The sequence below is a fragment of the Rhipicephalus microplus genome, chromosome 9, assembly GCF_043290135.1.
Source record: "Rhipicephalus microplus isolate Deutch F79 chromosome 9, USDA_Rmic, whole genome shotgun sequence".
In the NCBI taxonomy this organism is placed as follows: domain Eukaryota; kingdom Metazoa; phylum Arthropoda; class Arachnida; order Ixodida; family Ixodidae; genus Rhipicephalus; species Rhipicephalus microplus.
The window spans coordinates 54,648,751-54,664,101 of record NC_134708.1 but is presented as its reverse complement, the minus strand read 5'-3'; the positions used below and the strand labels follow the sequence as shown (position 1 = coordinate 54,664,101).

Here is a 15,351-nt window from a genome sequence, read left to right as displayed (position 1 = left end):
AGTGTGAACGCGACTTGTACTGCACCCGTGTCGAGCCCGTTTCGTGCAGTCGCTATTCGTTTGGTACGTGAGGAGGGGAGTCTGCTGCACACGCTATAGGTGCGCTAGGCACACGCTAGACGCACCCTCCACCTTTCTTCTGAGCTTTTTTTCGCCCCCGCAGTCAACTCAAACTGACCATGATGCCTCTGCCGTCTCGGCTGGCTGATGTTCCTGGTATAAAAACATGCGTTGTATGCTGACGACCTCACCATCTGGGCCAGGCAGGGTGCACTCGGAGACATTGAGGCGAACCTGCAGCCAGCCGCGAGCATAGTCGACCGCTACGTCCACCAGTGTGGCCTCCAGTGCTGGCCATCCAAATCGGAATTCGGGCACATACGCCCCTCACCCAAGCGCACGGCCTAATTGAACTCTCACTAGAGACAGGTCCGTTTCCTGAACAAGAAGAAGTCCGGGTACTGGGGATCTTTATTAATCAAAACAGACGGCCAGACACCACATTGGCCAAACTCCGGAAGGTGGGCGACTGTTACGCAGGTTTCGTGTTCTCAAGGTTTTCATCTGAGGCAATAAGGCCTCGGATCGGGAGGGAAAGGAGCCATTTTCAAACAGTACGAACAAAAGTTTATATTTATAGCACACGGGAAAAAAGAAAGATAGGAAAATATGCAAGCAACTGTGAGAAATGATTAGGCCAAGTTAACGACAACGCTATCTCTGACCAGTATCACGAGACTAAAGAAAATCCTGTCGAACGTTCCAAAGAAAAAAAAAACGCTGGCCCCGTATCTGCATGTTAATCTGCAAATGTTGTCGAAGGACGATAATCTTGCATCAGGAGAGAGTGAAAACAACGATTATTTGATGTCCTGCGCAAGAAAATCGGTGAATGGTATTCTGAAGGCGCTGTGTTAGAGTGCCTCGAGCGTGCAGCGGAGGCGAACGAGCGCATCAAGTCACGTCACAAATGAGACATCAGCGCTATCTGGCAGTTATCTTAGAAAACCAAGCGTGCGCGCCGTCTCGAAGGTGATAAGGTGTAGAACGCAAGGTGATGGGTTGATTGATTTGTGCGGTTTAACGTCCAAAAACCACCATCTGATTATGAGAGACGCCGCAGTGGAGGGCTCCGGAAATTTAGACCACCTGGGGTTCTTTAACGTGCACCCAAATCTGAGCACACAGGCCTACAAAATTTCCACCTCCATCGGAAACGCAGCCGCTGCAGCCGGGATTCGATCCCACGACCTGTGGGTCAGCAGCAGAGTACCTTAGCTACTAGACCGCCGCAGCGGGGCAGGCGATGGGTAGGTGCCACCACCGTTTAGTCTTAGCCAAGCGTTGGAAACACTTGCCTTTCCGTGCAAGCGTTGGATGGTCAGCACGGCGTTATAAACGCTACGGTCCTTGGAATTACTTATGTATGCCTTTTCTAGTAAAAGACGCACATACAGAATATATACGTATTGTTATGGTGCCTCAGATATGCGCAATAATTGCTTTTTAATTGACAATCGCAAAAGTATGAACGCTGAACCTTGAGCAACATTGATGGGCGCTGCGGATGGGGTCGGCCGTTTGGGGTAACGGCTGGCGCCGTTTAGAGTACCCGGTTTCCTTAAAGGTGGACAAACAGACAAAACAACAGACAGACCAAAATTTTTGCGTAGAAGGTTCTCAAGAAAGACTATCGCCTTTAAAAAGAAGGACATAGAAAAAATGGGCACCCGTCGAAGAAGTCTGAGGACGCGGAACCACACGGCGAGAGCTGCACGGCGTCAGGAGACCGCGGAGGGCAAGCCAGTCGGCCAGAGCTAAACTGGAAACAGAAATCGCGGCCGGCAGAACTGGTCAGCTTGAAATCTTCCCAGCGATTCCGTACTTCACACAAAGATGCATAAAGAACTGTGGAACCTATTTCTCCATCTCTCCACATCTGCAGGCCACATGCCTGCCACCACAGAAAATGCTTTGAATCTAGGATTGCGGGAAGGGCACACATGAACTATGTGAACGGGAAAGGCAAAATTGGAAGCAAGTATCGTGAACGCCACTAGTTGGCGAACTGTTCAATAAAACGTAGGTGACGTGTAGAATTTGCACACTCATGGCATAAAAATTATGAATCCATTTGCAGTGGATAATAATATTTCTGACAAACATTTTTAAAGAGAGCTTGCGCCACTGCTGGTGACTGGAAAGAAAATGTTTTACATTGAAAAGCACGTCTGCCCGCTTTCAGTGTAGCTGTTGATGCATGGTTGAAGAAATCATTCGGCTTTAGGCTCTCCCATAGTCGAGTACTAAGTACTTGAAATCGTTAACCATTTTTTCTAAACACATTCAAGGCATTTTTCTAAACACACAAACATAGTCTGCGAGATAGCTGGCTCGCAGTGTAGTGTAGAAGCGTTGTAGAAGAATCGCTAAAGACTTTTTCTAAACACGCAAACATAACTTGCGAAATAAGTGGATAGCAGTGACGGCGTTCAACTTCACCGTAGTAGAGTATCATATACCCTAAATCAGTAAACACTTTTTTCTGGACAGAGTAATCGGAACACAGCGCTCAATACTTGGTTCAACTTTACAAGCCCGCGGAATTTCTTCCTCTTAGGCAGACGCACACAAGCCTGCCCCAATACGTGCCCACACTTGAGTGACGTCTTATGCTGGTAGCCCCGCCTTCGAAAGACATTGCCGCTTGCAAGACCACGACTATTTTCATAGTGGCGGAGACAATCGGCTGCATGTTTCGCTTCGGTTACCTGAGCTGTTGGGACTTCCTAAGTTTCATCCGACTATAAATCGTTTGCCACTTATTTTAAGTACCCCCCTTCTTTATATACAAGGTGACTGTTCGGCATAGCTCTCTCGAATAGCGAAAAGCACGGCACTTCTAAATTGTTGAACAGTTTCAGTGCGATAACTCGACCCATCCTGGTACAAACCCGGAAGACTTTTCGTCCCATAAATTTGACCTTCAGGCACAACAGCTACTTCACTGCACATTTGCGCTTGGAGCGCCGTTCGGTGGAGCCGCATCTGTACGTTTCGAGGGTGCAGCACACTGGCGCTATTGTCACTGTGTGAAGTCGAAACGTGTTAGACTTCAACTCGACCTTGCTGAAATGGACACCTTTTCACTCAAGGCTCCCTGGGAGCCGCCATAGTCCTCTCTGGGCTGTTGTTAGTGCGAGTGACTTCCCAAAAAATGCACTTCCGAGGATATGACGTCAGATTTTGTACTCTCGTGCAACAGCCTAGAAAGGAGAAAATCCTCCTCTCCGTAAAAAAAGGTCCTATGCGATGAGCGGCGTCGCCGTTATTGGAGATTTATAGTATACCAGTTGAATGATTTATTTGTGGGGTTTAACGTCCCAAAACCACCATATGATTATGAGAGACGCCGTAGTGGAGGGCTCCGGAAATTTAGACCACCTGGGGTTCTTTAACTTGCAGCTAAATCATAGTATACCGGGCTTACCGGGATACCGGGCGTACCGTGAAACCGGAATAGGAGTGCGCATGCGCAGATACGTACCTTATCCGCACCACTTACCGTACGTGCGGTATTTTTTAGATTTAAGGTTACCGTGGTAGCGTAAGTGTACGTAGTATGTGTAAACATGGCGGTGTTCTCGGACGCCCGCTTCGAAGTGATTTTGGCGTAGTGGTTGAAACATTCACCTTGTTCGCTGCAAACGACTGTTTAAAATGGCTTCGCTTGCCTTCAGTTAGCTTCGATACCCGAGTATTACGGATAAGCTGGCGTAGTTTTTGAGATAGCTTCCCATTTCGAACGCGTCTAGGCCTAACTACAAGATCGATGTAAACAAATCAGCAACATATATGTATTCGTGTTTGGTGCGTGGTCAATATTTATTTACTTTTATTGTTACTAAAACAAACTTCTAACAATGCTTCGCGTGGTGGCATAGGCAAACATTCTCGTTTTTTTTCCCTTTTCGTTGTTCTTTAACTTGTTAAACATCCGAAAGGTGGCGCCAGCACCCAAGCTAGGGCACGTAAACCACGTAAACGTTATCCCGCTACACTATAAGACGCTGTCCGCAACGAACGTTTGCTGCACGGTAACACGATTCCCTCAACCTCCACTATCACGCTAACGATAAACTATAACTGTCTATTGGCTTTCACTCTAGCCGCGTTACCGACCGAGCGACCACGGACGAAAGCGAGCAAATGTGGAGTGTGTCCATATCACGAGCCACGGGCCTCCAACCTCATTTTCTTGATTCATCCCGCCATCTCACCTCTCGATTGGAGCTCATGTACATGCATGCGTGGGTGATGTCACGTGCAGTGCGGGTGCCTTCGGTTGCATAACGCAGTTGTCGGCGTTTCACCTGGATCGCGGCGCCTGCAATGCACAGGGTGGCGGGTGTAGCACTCGAGGGCTCTCGTCGGGTCACTTCGTTCGTGGCACCTGCAATAGACAGAGCGGTGGGCGCAGCGTTCAAGCTGTGTCGTCTTCTCGCCTCGTTGGCAACGCCTGCAATGCATATTAGAGTAGTGGGCGCATAATCGAGCGCTGTCGTCGTTTTACCTTTTAAATGTGAAGCATTTCTTAGCGAACTTCGGCGAGTTTGAGAGTATCTATCCATCTATCTATCTATCTATCTATCTATCTATCTATCTATCTATCTATCTATCTATCTATCTATCTATCTATCTATCTATCTATCTATCTATCTATCTATCTATCTATCTATCTATCTATCTATCTATCTATCTATCTATCTATCTATCTATCTATCTATCTATCTATCTATCTATCTATCTATCTATCTATCTATCTATCTGTCTATTTTTCTATCTATCTATCTATCTATCTATCTGTCTGTCTGTCTGTGTGTCTGTCTGTCTGTCTGTCTGTCTGTCTGTCTGTCTGTCTGTCTGTCTGTCTGTCTGTCTGTCTGTCTAGCCGCTTACGTTTCGGCATTCTCGTGGTCACCTCCTTAAATTGGCGTGAACCAAAATTATTATGGGAGCGTAAGATGGCTTGACGAATATGATGCGCTGGTTAAGACATGAATAATGTCACAATCCCGTCGCTTACGTCGTCAAACACTTCCCGTCGGACAGTGGCACGTACCCACGGGCGGGTATGTGCCGATCCTGTGCGGGTATGTGCCACAGGTGATTGACACTTAGTATTTACCCAGGAACGACAAGAACACACATGGGCAATTTCAACGCGCGAGTGTTCATAAATACCTGACGTCGGTAGCGTCAATCCAACGATTGCAAAAAATAAATGTCAAGGTCTCAGCTGGAAGCGACGCCAAGCATTCTGCGTGGCAATGAAGCATTTTGCCACAGAGCTACGCCATGTCTCGGAACTACTATTCAAATAGACGCTAATCTTCATGAAACGTCAACAGTGGTTGCCGTGGTGCTTACCCAATTTTATAAACATTAAATATGTACTCCTTTGATACAGCCGTCGCGTTGGGTTAATGTCGGTTGTGGTTAGTTGCCATGCGCTGAAGTTGATTTATGTAGCAGTGCCCAGGGACAGCATCCTCGCAAGCATCAGCGCTTCACATCAGCTTATGGTGTTGCTAATACGCATGTTCCAGTTGGCATTGTTGCGCAAGTGCAAACTGGTTATATAAGCATCTGCAAGTTTTCAACGTGTGTCTATGCGTGCAACATTTGTACATATACTTAGCGTTACTTTTTTCATGACGTGTCGCCCAATAAAAAAATTGCAACAGGGTAACCTTCCCTCCGCATGCTTTGTAAAACGTCGATTCTGAGGTACGTGGGACCTGACGAATGTTTCGCAGTGTATGATATACGCAGAGTGGTGGGTGTAGCACTCGAGCAATTGTCGTCTTTTCGCCTCATTCGCGACGCATGTAATGCACAGGGTGATGGGCGTATATAGCCCTTGCGCTCTTAGGCCGTTTCACCTCAGTTCGTGGCTCTTGTAATACATAGAGTGGAGATCGTATATCACCGTATAGTGCTTCCATCATCTCGCCTCCTTCTTGTAACCCACAATAGACAGAGTGGTGGGCGTACAACTCGACTACTGTCGTCTTATCACCTCGTTCACGACGTCCGCAATGCAGAGAGTGGTAAGAGTAGCACTCGAGCGCTGGTACCATTTGGCCTCGTTTACGGCGTCTAGAATGCACAGCGTGGTGCGCGTATAGAACTCGAGCTATGACAGTTCCTGTGAGATTGATTGATTGATTGATTTGTGGGGTTTAACGTCCCAAAACCACCATATGATTATGAGAGACGCCGTAGTGGAGGGCTCCGGAAATTTCGACCACCTGGGGTTCTTTAACGTGCACCCAAATCTGAGTACACGGGCCTACGACATTTCGCAGTTCCTGTGAGAATGGTCAACAAATTTTGCGTTGCTAAGACTGCGGAAAGACAAAACTTGAAAGCAAAGTTGTCGTAGCCGAAAGACAACGCTGTGCTCAGAATTTGCGTTAGGCGGTATTACAGTCGTCGGTGAATTCCTTGCTCACATTTGCAAATTAAATCTTTCTCTATTCACAAAGTCACCAGCCTTTCCGGGAGAACACGCTGGTTAAGCGAGAACACGAGCGAAAATAAAATCCGAGGGCGCAACGCAACCTCGAAATTCACGCGCCATACACCGTCACGTCTAAGATTTCGACAGCGTCTACTACAGCCTACTTTGTTCCTTCTGAGTAACATTTAAGTTCATTGACCTCTGAGGCTGCCATAAACTTGAGATACCAAGTTTTCGTAAAATTCTGAAAGCTATGGTTGCCAAAGTACGACAAACTTTGAAATCCGTCCCGTACAACACGGATAGTTCCGTTGCGAGATTCAAACATGAAACAGTCACGTAGATTTTCTCCTGTAATATCGAACTTAAAAATTTTTAAATGACCCACTTTAGAATTCTCAGAGCACAGTTGATCAGTCTAAACACATTCTTTGCTTCACTTTAGAGGGCCAGTAAGCCAAGATATTCAATAAATTTCAGTCTGCAAATCAGTGGACTCGTGCTAGCCAACTTTCAACGTGGTGGTGCAGCAGCTACGGTGTTCGGCGACTGACCCGAAGATCGCTGGCGTGATCTCGACCGTGGTGGTCGTATTTCGATGGAGGCGAAATGTTTGATTGCCGAAATGCTGGTTAATGTCAGTCATGCTGTGTGATCTCCCGGCAACGCTGCACATATCTTGTTCTAGGTTTAACCTGACATTCAGTATATGATATTCAAAGATTACTCGAAAGTAACAGTGCAGGCAACAAGTTATAGTTTTTTTTAATCTTAAGTATAGTTTTCTTGGATTTCCTTCCGGGGTTTTGGCCCTTTTTTTGCTTTACCCATTTTTGCATTGTTCACCTTTCGTCATATGGTTTTCTGGCATCCTATATATGTTTTCGCGCCCTGCCCGATAAATTGGTTGAAAGTTAGCACTCGTTTTTCTCTCGTTCGTCATCTTTCTGAGCTCACGCTATAACAATCATTGTTTAGGCACCTGATGATGAGACACAATACCAGCCGTGGCGGTCGCATTTAGATTATAGAGAAATGGTCGAGGCTCGCGTACTGTGCTATCGTAGTGCACGTAAAGAACATGAGATGGCCCAAGTTTCCGCTGCCTTTCACAACAGCGTCCCTCATAATTATACGGTGTTTTTGAGGTGTAAAACCCCAGATAATAATAATAATAATAATAATAATAATAATAATAATAATAATAATAATAATAATAATAATAATAATAATAATAATAATAATAATAATAATAATAATAATAATAATAATAATAATAATAATGATAATAATAATAATAATATCCAGAGGCAAGCCAAAAGGAGGGCTCTGGAAATTTCGACCATCTCATGACCCAAAAGAGGGGGATACTCAAGTATGGGCGAAAAAAAATGAAAAAAAAAGAACTCATAGAAGGGCAATATATTAGTTCTAGGTAATTGTTGTGTATAGAATAGATAGGTAAGATGCGATAATGAAGGTCAAGCTCAATGAAAAAAGCGTTTATTCAGCCTCGGGAGTACTTAAATAAAACTTCATTAGAAGTGCTACTTATACTTTGAAGGCATGAGGAAATGTGCCCGTAAATCCATCCTGAGTGAACATCAGAAAGGTACGTTTAGTGGCTAAGTAGTATGCAAGTGTTAATCTAGGTAGGAGCATGCTCTCTGCGGGTAATGCTTGATTATTGTGGTTTAACTAGGGGTTTGATTACACCGTAGAATACTTAGAGTTTCACTGCAAAGAGAGCTATAGTACAATGAGGTTTTGTGTGTTGGTACATGTATGCTAGTAGACTTACTAATGCAGTAATTAATGCAGCAGCTAACGTAGTAATGCACTGTGCCCTTGGCCTCAGCTAAGGGTAAAAGAAATAGTAACGTCACTTCCCTCACTCACGAGTAACATACGTCACTTCCTTTGATCTCTTGAGGGTGCTCGCATGCGAGCGCCGCCACGTACGCTGGTGTCGGCTGCCCCTGCGTTCGCTCCGTTGCGTTTGCTTCGTGGGTGCGTCAGCCGTCAGGCACTAAGGGCCGTTCCACGCGCTTCCCGCACAGCCGCAACGCACGTGCCGGGACCCCTATACCGCACGCAAGCGGGGCACAAATAAGTCAATTGGCGACTCTCTTTCACCCTCCGCTTAGGTGCGGCAGGTGCACCGGCACGTGCGTTGCGGCTGTGCGGATAGCGCGTGGAACGACCCTAAGGGCCGTTCCACGCGCTTCCCACACAGCCGCAACGCATGTGCCGAGACCCCTACCACACGCAAGCGGGGGACAAATAAGCCAATTGGTGACGCTCCTTCACCCTCCGCAGCGTCGCTAATTGGCTTAATTGTCCTCCGCTTGCGTGCGGTAGGGGTTCCGGAACGTGCGTTGCGGCTGTGCGGGAAGCGCGCTGAACAGCCCTAAAGATTCAACCAGATGTATACGTGCTACAACGCGCCAGCGCGTGGCGTGGAGACTCAGCGTCACACCTTCTCTCTATGCAGAGAGAGAGGGGGAGTACATGCAGTTCCCTGTAGCCGCGTGCCTTCTCCTTCCTTAGGGAGAAGGCGCAGCCGAGTCTGCGCTTCTCTAGACGGAAAAGAACTTTGGATATCGACTTGGCTCATGTAAATCAAGTGACACGTCTGCATTTATCACAGATGCGCACGTGTTGTGTGCCTTTGTCTCTTACTCGAGCGCATGTATGCTATGCTCGGCATTTTATTCTCTTTTTTTTTGGAATGAATCTCTCAGTTGCAAGACAGCGTTTGTGCTATGCACACTGTGTTCCTCCCGTCTTCGTCTTTAGCACGGAATCATGCAAGTATATTCGAACTAGCCAAACTTTTCGATTCTACTAACGTTCTCACTAATCTGCAAACTGCCGACGCCAGCGGCGTCCGACTACTTCAAACACGAGCGCAACAAACTGAGGTAAGAAACGAAATTCACGTGTGAAATAGCGATGCCCCTGGGCAGTATCCTCTCGGCCCACCCGTTTGACCCTTTCGAGCGGGAAAGGCAAGCTTGGTAAACTTTGTCCCAGACGGTCCCGACAAAGCGGACCGTCGGCTTCAAAGTACCGAGCCGCGCTATGCGACAGACCCGAACGCACGAGAGCTCCGCTAAGAGCGCACCCGTTGATCACAGGTTGACCGCCGCCGCCGCTTGTAGGCGGGCCTTTCAAGCTCAGCTATGCGTTAAGCTCGACTGTCTGCCTTTTAGTGGCGCGCCTGCATTATTGATGAGCCCGCAAAGAGAAGCGCGCTGGCACATCCCCCTCTTCATCCGGTATGAATGAGAAGGGGATCCATTCGCATTAGTATGGCAGAAGACTCAACGGAAATGGGGCTTTGTGAGCGTAGCGCGGGCCGAGGTTTGGAACCGAATGGTCAGGGAGAAGGGCTCGCCAACTCGAAGCTGAAAATAAACTGATTTCAAAGAAGCGGGTCTTTCGTCGATAAACAAAGGAAAGCGTGAACATCTCAGCGATGCTTTATTGCGAGCGCACGCAATAAAAGCTTCTAATATGCTAACGTGGTTGCTTGGGCGAGTTGGTACGACATGACCAATCAGGGCCGCGTAGTGCATTCTAATATGCACTACGCGGCCCTGATTCACAAGTAGTTTAGCATAATTAGCATGAATTTCAATTAAATATACTAATTTTTTAAAGTTACGTGCAACAGCTAGTGTAAAAATGAAGTGGTGTACGTTAAATCCTTCACGTATTTTGACAAACCTGCGAAGCACGTCTCGCAGATCTATCTATCTATCTATCTATCTATCTATCTATCTATCTATCTATCTATCTATCTATCTATCTATCTATCTATCTATCTATCTATCTATCTATCTGTCTATCTGTCTATCTGTCTATCTGTCTGTCTGTCTGTCTGTCTGTCTGTCTGTCTGTCTGTCTGTCTGTCTGTCTGTCTGTCTGTCTGTCTGTCTGTCTGTCTGTCTGTCTGTCTAACTATGTGTACAGCACGTCTCCATAGAGATTGGCTGTACACATAGAAAATCAAACTCTATACCATACCAGACAGCCCAGACATCAATCAACTCAGACAGCCCCTGCTTTCTTTTGAGGCGAAAGCGTTAGGCGGCTATGTTGTGATCCCGTGCGGGAGACCACCAGGTATCGCGTCTGCTCGCAAAGGTTTCGCTGAAAATCCCCGAAACCGTTTCCGAGCGATAGCGTCATATCATGGCTCTATAGCACGTCACAGCATGACGCCATCGTCACATCGCATGTCACCCAAATTAGAGACGTCGTATCATGGCGTCACGCGGTGACGTCACAACGAGGCATTGTTACGTGGTCAAAGGTGCACTGTCCGCAGGGGCATTGCAGAACGGCATAAGCTGCACATAGCTTAATATACCTCCGCTCTTGGAGGCATGGCATAAGCGTGTATAGGTGCAAAATGCGTTCGGGGGTGAGAGGGAAGATTGACACAATCGACTGAAGAGAGAAAGAAAACATTCGCCTTCCACTCATCAAGGGGAAATGCATTTGAAACCACGAGAAATTTCTTTTAATCCCCTCGGTATCATTTGCTCCCTGTAGGACCGCGAACCAGGCAGGCATTTCATTTACGAAACCCTTCCTTTCTTTATCTCTTTTCCTTCTTCCTCTTACTACTCGAGAGAAGGAGAAACAGAGCAGAAAGACATTAACGAAACGTCCCGATTTCAAGCGAAGGGCTTAAAATCAACCTCGGAACACGAGGCATCCTGACGCACCCGCGCATGACGGCGCATGCAATAAGAGAGCCGCTTGAAATATGAGCACCGATCGGGAAACTGCTAACAACTCCCTGTTACGAAAGACACAGCACTCGCACGGCGCAATCCCGATAACACTGCAGGATCTACATAGCGTGAAACGCAAACGAACAACGTCCTCTTTCCTTTTTCACCTTAATAAGCGCACGCATAAGCAGGCGCCCTCTGACAATCGTATTGCGACACAAAACTTGACTCGTTCGGGAATAAAGATTCAACGATAAGAGAGGCAAGTAGAAAGAGGTTGGAAGGGAGAAAAGAGGGAAGAAAAAAAGCATGAGGGGGTAGGCGGCAAATGAGAGGATGATTCGAAACAGACACGCCACGGCTGATGAAAAGGAACGTCGGCGGCAAAGCGAGCGGAGAAAATGAACGTCGTACAGTTACGAAAACTAAATTACGAGAGAGCGGAGCCCACTCCTCCCCGACGCATGTACGGGCGTACGCGAGCACGGCAGAACGCGAGTGACACGCGGTGAAGCTCCCTGAAATGGCAGGAAGCCTTTCTCGTCTTGAGTGAAACAAAAACGACAAACCAAAAAAGAAAAGTGCGGCTATGTCGAAAGGAACACAACTCGCGAATGAAAATAGAAGCGTGCAAAAAAATGAAAACAAAAAAAAAAGGTGAGCGGTGGTTTAAATGCGGAGGCACGGAGCTAGGAAAACTGGTGTTGAAAGAATATCGAAACGCGAAACGAGATAAAAATACTGGCAACTCTAATTTGTTCCCGGCCGCGGAAGCGAGTGCACGGGATGTGAAGAAGAGGAAGTAAAGAAAAAAAAAGGAGAGGAGCAGGGCTACAGAGAGTTTAGGAATAAAATAAAAATGAGAACCGATATCGCGAGATGGGAGAGTCGAGGAGGATGCAGAAGCCAATTAGAGACTGCAGGCGTATCTGGCGAGGCAAGTGCCTGTCAGTCGAATGTTATCAATTATTTATTTTTCATATTTATTTATTCTCTTTTTTTTTCGAAAGAGTATAGCGCGCCATTGCATCGCACCGGTTCTGCACTCGTTCTTGAACTCCGAGTCAAGGTACTAGGGGGCGTGGGCATGCGATAAGGAAAGGCGACTAACGGCGAGATAAATAAAGAGGCGAACGCACAGCGCATGCGCGGAAGAAGAGAAAGTGGTTAGTAAGGCGTAGAAATAGGTAAAAAAGAAACACAAACCACGGAAATTTATATATATATATATATATATATATATATATATATATATATATATATATATATATATATATATATATATATATATATATACGGCAGTGTCGGTGTGAAGTAAACAAGGAGAAGGCATGGTGGGATACAAGACAAGTATTGAGAAGCAAAGATGTTGATGCGAAAAAATAAAAACAACAACACACACATCGATAAGAAAAAGGTTGACGCAAGAATCCGAAAGTACTGAGCGCATGCCTAGACAGATAAAGAAAAAAAAAAGAGTACGTTGGTTTTGAAAGGTACAGGTAGAGAGTCGCGCATACAAGCCACCGCCGCGCGCCATAGAAACAAGGTGAAGAATTCTCGTCGCTGCTACGTACGGGAATGTGAAGAAGAATAAAGAAACGGGGGGGAGAAGGGGAATTTTTCAATAACGGTGCGGATCCTCCCGCTGCGACGTTTGCGTTGTTTGTGCTTGGTTTTAGCGCGACCGGGCCTTCCAACGTCGGGTAGAGTAATACAGAATATTTTCGTTCCGCGCCAGACCACTGCTGTGGCGGGCTGCCGACAGCAGTTCGATCGAGATGTCAGGAGGAAAGGAGATATAACCGCAAATGGAAAGAGCGAAAAATGCCTGACATACGCGAAATGCAGGTTTACGAAGTTGTAGTGGAAGTGGTGACACACTATCACGGAATTTACAAAATAAGTAGAATTATTTGAGGAGCTTGTTTCTTTGCTAGACACGACCAACGAAACGAACAGATAGTTGTGCAAAGGAAACTTCAGTTAGCTGTTCTGCAGTTACTGCGACGTAAATTGAAGTAAATTAAAATAACAACTGGGAGGGTTTTACGTTCCAAATCACGATTTGATACGAGAGAGGCCGTAGTGGAGGGCTCCGGCAATGTGGACCACCCATATAGGGTTTTGTCGACCACCTGGGATAGTCCAAATATTTTTGGTGACCCCACAGAATTCGTATAACCGAGGTCGATGTGTAGCGCAAGGGTGTTCAGTTTTACCTACATGTAAGCAATTTTCATCGTTTTTAATTGATTACGCCAAGTTTTCTTAACAGGTCTACTTGCTTGATGCTGGTACTAAATATTCAACTAATTAATATATTTGCCTAACCATTCACTATGTAACTATTAATTACGGCACAGTGTCAAACATACTGACTGCTGCGCTGCACAGACAGTCATTCCTGTTCACATCAGCCACTTTACAACAATGCACTGAACTACATTACATGGTCACCGCAACAGAATCAAAAGAGCTGATTATATAATACAGTCTCACCGACTTCTTTACTAACTTTAAATGAAGAAAATACTTTCGTCCACGTTTCTCATAAGTGGCGTTCTGTTGCCGCTTTTGCTGTTGCGACGTGCTCCAAGCCGAAGTGTTTCTGCTTAGGTGTTCAAGCGCTGCCACTTCTGTTATGCTAAGTGCTGGCCCCACCGGGGTGGTCTAGTTGCTAAGGTACTCGGCTGCTGGGGCGCAGGTCGCGGGATCGATTCCCGGCTGCGGCAGTTACATTTTCCATTGAGGCGAAACTGCTGTAGGCCCATGTGCTCACATTTGGATGCACGTTAAAGAACTCCAGGTGGTCGAAATTTCTGGAGCTCATAATAACATGGTGCTTTTGGAACGTTAAGCTCCACATATCAATCAATCAATATACTAAGGGATGTGCAGGTCAACACCTTGCGTTACAAATGTGTCGGCATTACAGCTCAGTCAATATCATGTTTCGTTAAACACCCGGAGGACATCCCGGAGGCAACGGAGGACATCCCTGTAGTACTTTCTGGTGATTGTTTGATCCCGTTGTGCGTACTCGTGGTGCACAACATCGCGGGAGTCAAAGAAAGCCCTCAGCCTCCCTTTGACGTTGTTGCGCCCTTGGCGGGCCTTCTTTGGTTTTGGTGACGTGGAATGCTTCTACTGTGACGAGTGGAATTGAGTTTCCGGGTCGTACCCATACACCCAAGACTCGTCACCAGTGTTAATTGTGGTAATGAAGTTAGGGTCACTGCTTGTGAAATCCAGCATGTCCTGTGAAAATCCAACGTGAAGTTGCTTCCCTTCCACCGTGAGCAGTATTGGCGCGAATTTCGCCGCAACTCTTTTCATGGCCGAATCCTCGGTCATAATAGAGTGTGCAGAGCAAATGGTGATGCTCACCTCTTCCAAAATTTATCGGATAGTGACACAACGGTCCCGCTTCACCACAACGTTCACTTCAGCAATGACCTGGTCACTTCTGCATATTGAAGGCCGACTAGTGGCATGGTGCACTCTCCACTGATGTGTGGCCTTCTTTAAACCGGTTGTAACACTCCTTAAATTGCGTGCGGCTCACGGCGTCGTCCCCGAAAGCTGTCTTGACCTTCCCAATAGTTTTAACTTGGCTGTCGCCAAAATTTGATGCAATAGAGCTGTAAATCACTCCGTCATTTTCCTTGTAATAAAAAAACTGGTGAGAGCGTTTGAGTGCACTACCTCACTCAAATGCTGCGGCCCAGCGACTGACGCTATTGGCAGGCGGGAAAAAAAATTCAAGCATGGACACGAAGGTTCAAGGTCAGCTTATGCAAGCACGCTTGTTTCGAATCTATCAGATGCTCGCAAAAAAATAATGACAAGGCCGGATACTTTTCTAAAAGACCACGTAAGCATTCTGAAGCAACCCCACTTCGCCTCACACAAGCACGAAAGAGCGCCCTCTATGAAAGCTGTTCGCGGACGCGTCACCACCATGCGCTTACAAACAAACCAGCGCGAATCGTTCGCTTGCACAAGCGGCGAGTTGTGCCGCCTGCAAACGTCACCTGTACTCCTGAACACGGCCTCTGTGTTCCCTTCACCGCT

At 46.6% G+C, this 15,351-nt stretch overlaps 2 long non-coding RNA genes across 2 annotated transcripts in view; both read right to left on the bottom strand.

Moving 5' to 3' along the window:
- Nucleotides 1-15,351, bottom strand: part of LOC142771806 (uncharacterized) — a 578,925-nt gene that overhangs the window by 229,866 nt on the left and 333,708 nt on the right. The window lies entirely within an intron of this gene.
- LOC142771804 (uncharacterized) overlaps nucleotides 1-15,351 on the bottom strand; it is a 222,790-nt gene that overhangs the window by 29,224 nt on the left and 178,215 nt on the right. The window contains exon 4 of the long non-coding RNA XR_012886163.1: nucleotides 4,281-4,453. This is a non-coding gene — a long non-coding RNA (uncharacterized LOC142771804). The remainder of the gene's footprint in view (nucleotides 1-4,280; nucleotides 4,454-15,351) is intronic.